Raw genomic sequence first — 12,074 nt, 5'->3', positions numbered from 1 at the left:
CAGTGCTAAAGCTGAAACTCCAGTACTTTGGCCACCTCATGTGAAGAGTTGACTCATTGGAAAAGGCTCTGATGCTGGGAGGGATTGGGGGCAGGAGGAAAAGGGGATGACAGAGGATGAGATGGCTGGATGGCATCACCGACTCGATGGACATGAGTCTGAGTGAACTCCGTGTATTGGTGATGGACAAGGAGGCCTGGCGTGCTGTGATTCATGGGGTCTCAAAGAGTCAGACATGACTGAGCAACTGAACTGAACTGAACTGAATATACATGTTTCAATGCTATTTTCTCAAATCATCCCACCCTCGCCTTCTCCCACAGAGTCCAAAAGTCTGTTCTTTACATCTGTGTCTCTTTTGCTGTCTCTCATATAGGGTCACTGTTACCATCTTTCTAAACTCTATATATATGCGATAATATACTGTATTGGTGTTTTTCTTTCTGACTTATTTCGCTCTGTATAATAGGCTCCAGTTTCATCCACCTCATTAGAACTGATTCAAATGTAGTCTCTTTAATAGCTGAGTAATATTCCATTGTATGTATGTACCACAGCTTTCTTATCCATTCATCTACCAATGGACATGTAGGTTGCTTCCATGTCCTGGCTATTGTAAATGGTACTGCGATGAACATTGGGATACACGTGTCTCTTTCAATTCTGGTTTCCTCGGTGTGTATGCCCAGCAGTGGAATTGCTGGGTCATATGGCAGTTCTATTTCCAGTTTTTTAAGAAATCTCCACACTGTTCTCCATAGTGGCTGTACTAGTTTGCATTGCCACCAACAGTGTGAGAGGGTTTCCTTTTCTCTACACCCTCTCCAGCATTTACTGTTTGTAGATTTTTTGATAGCAGCCATTCTGACCGGTGTGAGATGGTACCTCATTGTGGTTTTGATTTGCAGTTCTGTGATAATAGGTGATGTTGAGCATCTTTTCATGTGTTTGTTAGCCATCTGTGTGTCGTCTTCAGAGAAATGTCCGTTTAGCCTTGGGCCCATAATTCTGCATAGTAGACTTAAAATTTTAAATTTAAAGAAATAATAGACCCCACCAAAGCCAAAACAAAGCTCCAAAGAAAGTGTCGACTTGCCACCACCACTTACCACAATCTGTCCAATTCCAATTTGTCCCTGAGGGCAATAATTTAGCACATACAGAGGCTGAAACAATATAGGCTTAGAGTTGGGTGCTGAGATTGTGTTGGGAGAGAAAATGGGAGAAATAGCATGAAGAAGAAATAAAGTCCAAGTAAAAGAAGTGCAGAGTTTCCCAGGTGGCTCAGCAGTAAACAATCTGCTTGCCAATGCAGGAGATGCAGGAGACACAGGTTCAACCCCTGCGTTGGGAGGACCCCTTGGAGTAGGAAATGGCAACCCACTCCAGAATTCTTGCCTGGAGAAATCCATGAACAAAGGAGCCTGGCAGGCTATAGTCCATGGGGCCGCAAAGAGTCAGAGATGACTGAGCACGTGCGTGCACACACACATACACACACACAAACGAAGTGCCAATGTGCCATATTCTGGCTGAGAGATGGTAAGGCAAGGATGAGGGAAAGATAAAGGGAGGAGGTCTGACCTGAGCTTGTTGGGAAAGTGAAAGGGTGGCAGAGAGAAGAGGAGTGAGCAAGTGTGAAGGCTTTTACATTGACCAATATTTGAGAGACTGTCAGATGAAAGGAAATTTATTTTGTCTAGCTCTAGAAAATGAAACCAAGGTCAATAAACAGACTAGCAGGAAAACAGATTTTTACACCATTTAGACAAGAGCTTTCTAAGCTTTAGAGCTATCTGCTGATACAATGGGTCATCCCAGGAGATGTGTGAAGCAGAGGCTGGCTGAGTGGTGGGCAGGCCTGGGATGGTGATGATTCCTGTCTTGAATGAGGAGTAGATTAGATAGATGCTCTCCAAGTCCCCTTCCCACCTGGAATGTATGTTTCAACACACCAGGACCTTGTGTCTTCTGTCAATTGCTATATCCTTAGTGCCCGCTTACATACAGTAAGGTCTCAGTAAATCCGCATGGTCACAGGGGAAGTGCTTTCTGGAGAAGGTGGCGCTACTTTACACCATGGCCTTGATATGAGAGGGAAAGGGAAATTAGCTCAAATTAAATCAACACAGTGAACATCAACATTTGGAGGAGGATGGCTCTAGGGCTCTATTTTGTGTGAGCTACAAGTACATGGATTTCCTGGATGGCTCAGTGGTAAAGAATTCACCTGCAAAGCAGGAGACTTGAGTTCGATCCCTGGACTGGGAAGGTCCCTTGGAGTAGGAAATGGCAACCCACTCCAGTATTATTTCCTGAAAAATCCCCTGGACAGAAGAGCCAGGCAGGCTACAATCCAAAGGGTAGCAAAGAATAGGACATGACTGAGCACACACAATTACAAAGTCCATGTTTCCCTATCCATACCAGCCTGGAGAGGAAAAAGAAAAAAATAAAAACAAATACAACATTTCTTTGGTTCTTTCATTCTCTGCTTGCAGTATTTCTATTCTCTTCAAATTTCTTGCCAACTGGTTCTAGGAGCTTCCAGGGGATAGTGCGCCTGCCTTCTGAACATGTGACCATAAAAGGGTATTTGATTTTACTTTTCTGTCCTCTGGCTTACTATTTTCTCTCCTGCTTTGTCATACGGTGGTGATATCTCTACATTTCTATCAGCTCCAATACGCCATAGCTTCCATATACACCACTAAGGTATCAAGGTTGCCTGGACACCTGCCAAATATGCTCTTCCCACTACTGCCAGTGATGCTGCATACAAAGTACACATGTTGGTATACTTATAGATGATTCACCTTGTTGTATGGCAGAAACCAACACGATATTGTAAAACAAATATCCTCCAATTAAAAAAAAAAGTATACATGTTGGGAGAGTGAACAAAAATCGTAATGGAGAGGACACAGAGTCAGTCAGCAGCAGCAAGAGCAGGTGACGCCAACCAGAGAGTCACTGAGCCACCACCACGTAAAGTTCCAATGGAGGAGGACAACCAGGAGAGCAGCTGCATTGCATGAAAGAACATGACCCTGGAGCCAGAGCAGGTGGGATGCCATTCTTCACCACTCTATGCCTCAGTCTCCCCCTGTAAGGAGCAGGGACCACGATAGTGCCTTTAATAAGACTGTTGTGAAGACTAAGCGAGCACAGGCAGAGCTCAGAGCTGTGTCTTCCCAAGAAAGCTGTCTACGAGACCCTTTATGAACAGTGCTGTCAGGATGCTCTGAAAATGTCCAGTTCCCCTCGGGTGCCACTCTTCCTGCTTTCCTCACTGGCACTGTTGCCTTATCAGGCCTCCTTACCTGTCTGCTGAGAAACCTGTATGCAGGTCAAGAAGCAACAATTAGAACCAGACATGGAACAGACTGATTTAATTGGGAAAGGAGTATGTCAAGGCTGTTTATTATCACCCTGTTTATTTAACTTACATGCAGAGTACATCATGCAAAATCCTGGGCTGGTTGAATCACAAGCTGGAATCAAGACTGCAGGGAGAAATATCAACTTCATATATGTAGGTAATACCAGTCTAATGGCAGAATGTGAAGAAGAACTAAAGAGCCCCTTGTGAGGGTGAAAGAGGAGAGTGAAATAGCTGGCTTAAAACTCAACATTCAAAAAACTAAGATCATGGCATCTGGTCCAACAGTTCAAGGCAAATAGTGAAAAAGTGGAAACTGTGACAGATTTTATTTTCTCGGGCTCCAAAATCACTGTGGATGGTGACTGCAGCCATGAAATTAAAGGACACTTGCTCTTGGAAGAAAAGCTATGACATACCTAGACAGTGTATTAAAAAGCAGAGACATCACTTTGCTGACGAAAGTCTATACAGTCAAAGCTATGGGTTTTCCAGTAGTCATGTACAGATGTGAGATTTGGACCTTAAAGAGAAGACTGAGCACTGAAGAATTGATGCTTTTGAACTATGGTGTTGGAGAAGACTCTTGAGAGTCCCTTGAACTGCAAGGAGATCAAACCAATCAATCCTAAAGGGAATAAGCCCTGAATATTCATTGGAAAGACCGATGTTGAAGCTCCAATACTTTGGCCATCTGATGCGAAGAGCCAATTTATTGGAAAAGACCCTGATGCTGGGTAAGATTGAAGGCAAAGGAGAAGGGGGCAACAGGATGAGATGGTTCGATAGCATCACCCACTTAATGGACATGAATTTGAGCAAACTCTGGAAGACAGTGAAGGACAGGGAAGCCTGGCCTGCTACAGTCCTTGGGGTCACAAAGAGTTGGACACAGCTTAGTGTCAAACAACAAGTGTATCCTTACAATAAACTTTGAAGTGTTGAACCTCTGGTAGTCCAGTGGCTAAGGCTCTGGGCTCCCAGTGCAGGGGGCCGGGGTTCTTTCCCTGGTCAGGGAACTAGATTCCACATGCTGCAACTAAGAGTTTTCATAGCATGCTGCGATGAAGACTGAAGATCCCACGAGTCACAGCTAAGTTTGGGTACAGCCAAATAAATAAAAATTAAAAAATATATAAATAAACTTTGAACAGAGTGGGTTTCTGCTCCTTGGAACAGGAGCCTGATTATGACTGTAGATTTGAATCCTTGGGCGAATATAATAAATCAGATTCTCAAGTTAGAATTTTCACCACTATTGTTTGAGAAGCAGTAGAGAATAAAATCAACAGGTAGTGAGCACCAACAGTTATCAAATACAGCTTTCACAGAGCTATCTTTGTCTTGGGGAAGCAAAGCAAACATTCACTAAATGATGATGAAATTTGAATATTTGTTCACATCTTCAGCAGAAGTGATGACACTCATCCTAAATGTGTAGACTGTGGAATCTAACTGCTTTCTGGTCTTGGTGTTACAGATTGTTCAGACACTAGCAACAGATTCTTTTCTAAACTTTATAAGAAATTTAAACAAAATTTTTCTTTACCCTGAGTGGATTCTACATTTCAGTCAAACTAGCCTTTTGCTTGACCTCAAAGTGGGCCTCAAAGAGTAGCCTTTATTTTCAAATGTTCTAGGATGGAATAACTTTTCATTATTATATTTTAAACATGTTTCAAAAGTATCTAGAGCATATAAAGGGAGAAATATTTGCTAGCCAATGGAAATTTAAACCTAGTATTCAAGAGAAAGCTTGGGGCTACAGATACAGAGACTTGCAGTTTATAGGTCATAATTAAAGCTCTAGGATAATTAAAGTGAGTGGAAAGGGGGCTCGTATAAAATGAAGAGTGAAAAAAGACAAAAGACTACTTAGGAACTTTTTCTAAAAATCCATTGCCCTCAGCTTTGCATGTGGAGCCTGTTGCTCCTATGCCCAACTTGGACCCAGTAAACCTCAGCGACCGAGGTGAGGGAAGTCAGTCCCTTTCAACCTCCTTCACCCAGTTCACCTACTCTCAACACCACAACCACCAATCTGTTCTCTGAATTTTTAAAAAGCATTTGTTTACTCTATTTATCTACTTATTTGGCTGCACTGTGTCTTAGTTGTGGCACACAGGATCTTTAGTTGCAGTTTGTTGTTGTCCTTTAGTTGCTCAGTCGTGTCCAACTGTTTGTGACCCCATGGACTGCCATCCGCCAGCCTCCTCTGCCCATGCAATCTCCAGGCAAGAATACTGGAGTGGGTGGTCTATCCTTTCTCCAGGACATCTTCTCGACCCAGGGGTCGAGCCCGGTCTCCTGCATTGCAGGTGGATTCTTTACTGCTGAGATACCCGGGAAACCCCCTTTTAGTTGCGGCATGTGGGATCTGGTTGCCTAAACAGGCATCGAACCTGGGTCACCAGCATTGGGAGCGTGGGTCTTAGTCACTGGATCACCAAGGAAATCCTTGTTCTTTGAATCTTTAAGTTCGGGTTTTGTTTATTTGTTCAGATTTCACATATCAGTGAGATTATATGATTTGCCTTTGTCTGTCTGACTTATTTACTTAGTTTCATGCCTCAAGGTCTATCCTATGTCCTCAAGGTTTATCCCATGCTAACAAAACTTTGAGCCCCATAGAACTGAGGAGAGGGTATATTTGTATCAGCCACAGACAAGGGTGCCAAAAAAGAGGCATAACAAATTGCCTCCTGGCTGGTGGTTGTAAATAAGTGTCCATACGGATTCTTTCCTGAATTTCTTGGTAGTGGCTTTTTCCTTGGCTTGGCTACTGTCGTGCATTGGAGCCAGAGAATCAGATGGTATGTAAAGTAAAAGGACATGGCTCACTTAAAGCACAAGTGGAAAATTGTCTCTAAGGCAGCCTCAACCAGGCTTCCATTTTACCAGGCTTGGGGCACCCCCTCCACGTCCCAAGGGTTGAGGAAGCCGCATCAACACAGGCCAGAACCTATGCTCTGTGAGAGACTGGGGGTACCAGCAAGCCACAGGCCTTTGATTCCAACATTGCCTTTCCAGAAATTGGGGAAGGGGTCACACCGGATCTCAGAGCCGACTAGAAGTAACAGAGAGCAGCTGTCGGTGTGTAGGCACTGAGGGTGCTGGTGGGGCACACCTGGGGAGTTTGTGTGACGGGGGAACCCCTGGGTCATCTGACAGAATCATGCTCATGCCCATGAACTGCAGCTGGCCTTGCACATACCACCAGGCGAGAGTTGAGTCAAACCAGTCCTGATGACATCGCTGAAACCACTTGTGAGGGTGCTCCGCAGTCAATCCTGTAAGATACTTCGATGTTTTAAAAAAATTTAATTAATTCATCAAACTATTTGGCTGCCTCGAGTCTTAGCTGCGTCCTGCAGAATCTTTCTTTGTGGCACGTGGGCTCTCTAGTTGTGGCATGTGGCATCTTAGTTCCCTGACCAGGGATGGAACCTGTGTCCCCCTGTGTTGCAAAATGGATTATTAACCACTGGACACGCAGAGGAGTTCCAAGATACTTTGATTTTTTTTTTTTAAATTCGTGGCTATTTTGTGAGAAACTCCATCTATAATATATAGTATTTTTAATTAAGTAGTGCCATCTTTCTCTCAGGATGAATCTAAAAGGGTGACTTTTACAGAACTTGATGCTGCTGAGAAGTGACGAATTGCCAACATGCAGGCGTGAGTGTGGGCTTCTTGTTATGGTGCATGTTTCTTTAGGAAGGTGACTTTGTGGGGTGGCTGTGAAGGTCCTAGGATTGCTATAAACATAGAGGGGGCCATTCTGGAATAAAAATATAACTTTATGTTTATAACTTGATCCCCGCATTGAACAGTTGGGGCTATTAAATCCAACCATACATCACTGAGATAGAATTAGGTTAAATAACACAAATGTATTTAAACCCAGCCAGAGATTACTGGGACAGAATGCATGTGTTCTTCCCCATTATCTCCCTAAAAGCAGAAAATGTTAAGTCTTAACTGCAGTATAACTTACAATTTCCTTTGGGAGGGAGGGGGAAGTAGGCCTAGGCAACTTTAATATAACATTTATAATAACTATTTTATATACTGCAGAATTTAGCATCTTAAAATTGCTTTGCCTTCACAGAGAAAAGTACCAAAAAGAGATGATGAAGCATGGCCAGGGCGGGGCAGGGGCGGGGAGAGGGGGCGGAGTGGGGGCGGGAGTGTGCTTGTTAATGTGTTAATCATAAATGTTTATGCTCATTTTTCCTTGTTATATGTGCTCATTGGAAATATTTCTAAGATCATAGAAATTCCCAGCTTCTATAGACTAGCGGGGTTAGCAGCTTAAATATTCTTGAAATTTTACATACACAATCATATGGATGATGAAGAAACTACTTTCCATAAAAGGGCAGGGAACATACAAAGCCCTGGGAAAAAACATTCCCTGTGGGAGGAATGAGATAAACGCTGGTAATGGGCTGTATTAACCATTCTCAGAGACAAAATGCAAACAGTCAAAGGCAGCAGTGAGTTGGGCGTGACTGCCGTGGGTAGCTAGACTTCATCCTTGCATGCAAACCAGAAGCCAAGAGATTTACCGAGCTCCCCGACGCAGGCGCATCTGTCCCTTCCTTAAATCCGATTTTCTTGCCATCTGTTCCTTTACTCCAGCCTTGGCTGTAAACATAGTTTATGCACAGCGATGCATTGTGTTGCCAGGCAGCTCTCCTTGCTCTTCTAAAACAAATCAGTTCTGAACTGAAAGACTGTGGGTCTCCTTATTATCCCTTTTCTCTAACAATATAAATTGTGAGAGTGTTGAGAGTAAGTTTAGAAATGACATTTTTAACTTCGTTTGGTACATGTGATGCAGTATAACTATCTGCCTCTGTAAGGAAACAACATTTAACACATCGGGATGATTTAGATTGTGGAAAAGGATTTCCCCTGCTGTGCAGAACAGTAAAGACATTGTTGGGGACAGTCACTACCACCGCAGTAAACGGATCAAGGAGAAACTGACATAGCAGCCGCAGCAGCAGAGAACTCACTGCCTCCAAGGTTACAATTTGTCATGGGGGTGGGGGAAGGAGAGGCGTGAGATGAAGATGACTTAAAGATGTGTATCCTAGGATGTGAGGTTATGTCTCTGAGAATGTACTAGAAGAACCATCTGGCAGCTGTGGAGAGAGATCACCTGACCTCTGGTCTCCAGCTCTGGTTTTTTACAGCTATATCATATTTATAATGCACTCTTCCTGGGAGAAGCTTGGAGCGAGCTACACATCTTTGAATGGATTCAGTTAATCCTTTTACTGAGTATTACTCATTAGTGAGTAATGAGAGCAGCAGAGAGGAGCAAACAGGAAAAAAAAAAAAAAATTCCACATTGAAAGTGGTCACTGCCATGGCAAAGAAGAAAATAACATTCACTCTGCTAAGCAACACCCAGAAAAGTAAACCTTGCAATTCTTCTCCACTGAGTCTCAGTCTAGGCAGTGGCAGAAGTGGTCAGAATTCACTTAAAGACGGTTCATTCTGATTTTGCAAGTCATTGTTGATTATAAGTCACCCCGCGGCAGGAAGAGATTTGCCTGCTCTGGGGCCCACAGTTAGGGGGCAAACTTCAGGCTAGTGTGGCTGGGGGACTGGTGACATACAGGCTTGTTGCTGTTGTTCGGTCGCTGAGTTGTGTCCTACTCTTTTGGACTGTAGCCGGCCAAGCTCCTCTGTCCATGGGATTTCCCAGGCAAGAATACTGGCGTGGGTTGCTGTTTCCTTCTCCAGGGGATTTTCCCGGGTCAGGGATTGAACCCATGTCTCCTGCATTGGCAGACTGATTCTTACCACTGAACCACCGGGGCAGCTCGATGCATGGGGAGGACTGCCCAATTAAGTAAATGCATTGAGAATTACTTGCTGTCCGAAGGGAATTACAAATTTGGAAAAGGGAAAGGCTAGAATAAATACTGTGGTGCTAAATTGGGAGTGGAGGAATCAAGGTGAACTCATAACTTTTAGGAAGACATGGATATGGAGTTAGGTATAAGTGAATATAGATGTTTATGTGTGTGTATTCACATATCATGCATGTACACACGTACACATATGTAGATAGAGATATACTTATATTTCCTAGTTCTATCTGCTGAGAGGGCCAGAAGCAAAGATATCCCAGAAGGAATAAGCTTAGCTCGCTTGCAGAATCTGGCTTCTACATGCTATTCTTCATTTAATGGACCTGGGTTTCTTGGAGAAACAGCTGATTTGAGGGCTGGGGTAGGGGAAATAAAAGGTGAGACAGGAACATCTCGTTCTACAAACTAAGGCGATGCTCAAAAAATGATGAGGACATAACAAAGGGCACAAGGCTTGCCTTCAATGAGCTCCCACTGATCAAGTCTGGCGCGATTTGAGTATTCTAGCAAATGACAGTTACTGATCTTACCCACCTGAATAAAATAGGAATCCATGAATCTACAATGATAAAAATTAAAGGGATAAATGGAGGAGAAAGAAAGTCCTATCTTACCGTAGAAGTTTAAAGACATTTTCTTCACAAAACACTTCGGAATGACTCAGCAGAGAATCCTATAAAACATCAACTCCACCAAATGTAACAAGAAAAATTAGTAATGGGACAAATTAATGTCATGTGCCTCCTGATATGATACAATAAGAAGAGCAAGGCATTACTTCTGAGAGATTCTTGCTGCAAATGCATAAATCACAAGGAAATACCAGACAAACCCAAACTGCAGGATATTCTGTAAAATAACAATGTGCCTCAAGAAATGTCATGAAAAGAAGGAAAAATGGAGGCATTTTTCCAAAATGAAGGAAATTAAAGAGAAACGATAACTATAAAAGGCCTAGACCTATCACCATGTCAGCATGTGAAATTTTTTTTTAAATTGAAGTATAGTTGATGTATCATGCTGTGTTAGTTTCAGCTGTACAGCAAGGTGGTTCAGTTTTTCTTTCTTTTTTCAGATTCTTTTCCCTGGTAGGTATATGCAAAATATTGAGTATAGGTCCCTGTGATATATAGTGGGTCCTTGTTGGTTATCTATTTTAGATATATTAGTGTGTATATGTTAATCCCAAAGTCCTAATTTATTCCCCCCCCCACCGACTTTTCCCCTTTAATAACCATAAAATTGTTTTCTGTGTCACAACAGATGAAATTTGAATGGAATCTCTGAATTAGATGGTAATGTTGGGTCGATGTTAATTTTCTGATCTTGATGGTTATGTTGTGTGAGAGCATGTGTCTGTTTACAGGAAATACATAAATACACATTGAAGGATCAAGACATAAGGGGCATGATATGTCTGCAACTTTTTTCTCAGATGGTTTAGGAAAAAACTTTAATGTATGTGTGTATAAAGAATAAGGCAGATGTGGCAAAATGGTAACAATAGGTAAACTGAGTGAAAGGTAGAGGGGAGTTTCAAGAGCTACTTGTACTACTTTTCTATGAATTTTAAATTTCAAAATAAAAATATAAAAACAGAAAAAAAAAAAGCCTACTGTAAGTCACTATGTACATAGACCATAGTGAACCAAAGTAAGCAGGTCAATTCGAATGCAGTAACAATGGAACTTCCTTGGCGGTCCAGTGGTTAATTAAGACTCCAAGCTTCCAGAGCAATGGGCAAGGATTCGATTCCCTGGTTGGGAAACTAAGATCTCACACACTGTAAGGCATGGTCAAAAAATAAAAAAATGTTTAAACAAAAGGAGTGTGCTCCCTAAATCTATGGTGAAAGCCTAAAGTAAATAAAGTGAAAGTGAAAGTCGCTCAGTCCTGTCCAACTCTTTGCAACCTATGGACTACACAGTCCACAGAATTCTCCAGCCCAGAATACTGGAGTGGGTAGCCATTCCTTTCTCCAGGGAGCACTAAAAAAACAAAAAAAACAAATGGAATAACAATGAAGCTTAATGCAGGACACCCCCTTACTGAGTCCCTTCCCTCAGGTTGCTCATCAAGGGGGTAAACGGTACCCTGATGGGGTGGGAGTGCAAGATAAATAGCACAAAGAGTCAGCTGCTACAGCAATTCAAAGGAGCCCGAAGACTTCCCAGAGTTTTTGGAATGAAGAACCCAAGACGGGATTGAGGTAGGAGACCGGGCTCCTGCTTAGCATATAGTCACAGGATTTAGGCAATTCTGAGAACTCTGTTTTCTTTATCATCATGCAGGCTGGTCTGTTTTTCACCTCCACGCTCTTGTACCTATTGCTGCTCCTTCCTGGAAGGTGGGCAGCTTATGAGCTGGGAGGATCCACTGCATCCATTTTTCCAGATTATCTCCTACCTATTCCTTTGCTTTGTTTGGCTGACTTGCCCCATTCCAGATTGAAAAGTCCTTTTCTCTGTTGCACCTCTATCGTTCTTAGTACATGTATCATTGCACATGTTCCTCTTCATGGTGCTTGTCAATTTGTGTATCCATCTCCCCCAGCCTGAGTCTCCTTGATGGCATTGCATCTTTGTAGCTCTAATGTCTAACCATGCTGGGGGCTCAGGAGTTGCTAAAATAATCAAATTAACCTGAGACTTCTCAAAAGTGTGTTTCTTCTTCTTTCCATTTTTACTCCTAGGCTAATTAAAGTTTTTCTTTATTCAGTGTAAACATGCATAGGCTTTTCAATTTCAAGTAGTGTGAATCCAGAGGGAAAATATTTTCTTTTCTGGGGCTTAGTGGTAAAA

This window comes from Bison bison, unplaced genomic scaffold (genome assembly GCF_000754665.1).
Source record: "Bison bison bison isolate TAMUID 2011002044 unplaced genomic scaffold, Bison_UMD1.0 scf7180017864289, whole genome shotgun sequence".
Classification (NCBI taxonomy): Eukaryota; Metazoa; Chordata; class Mammalia; order Artiodactyla; family Bovidae; genus Bison; species Bison bison.
Note: the sequence above shows the minus strand (reverse complement) of the source record.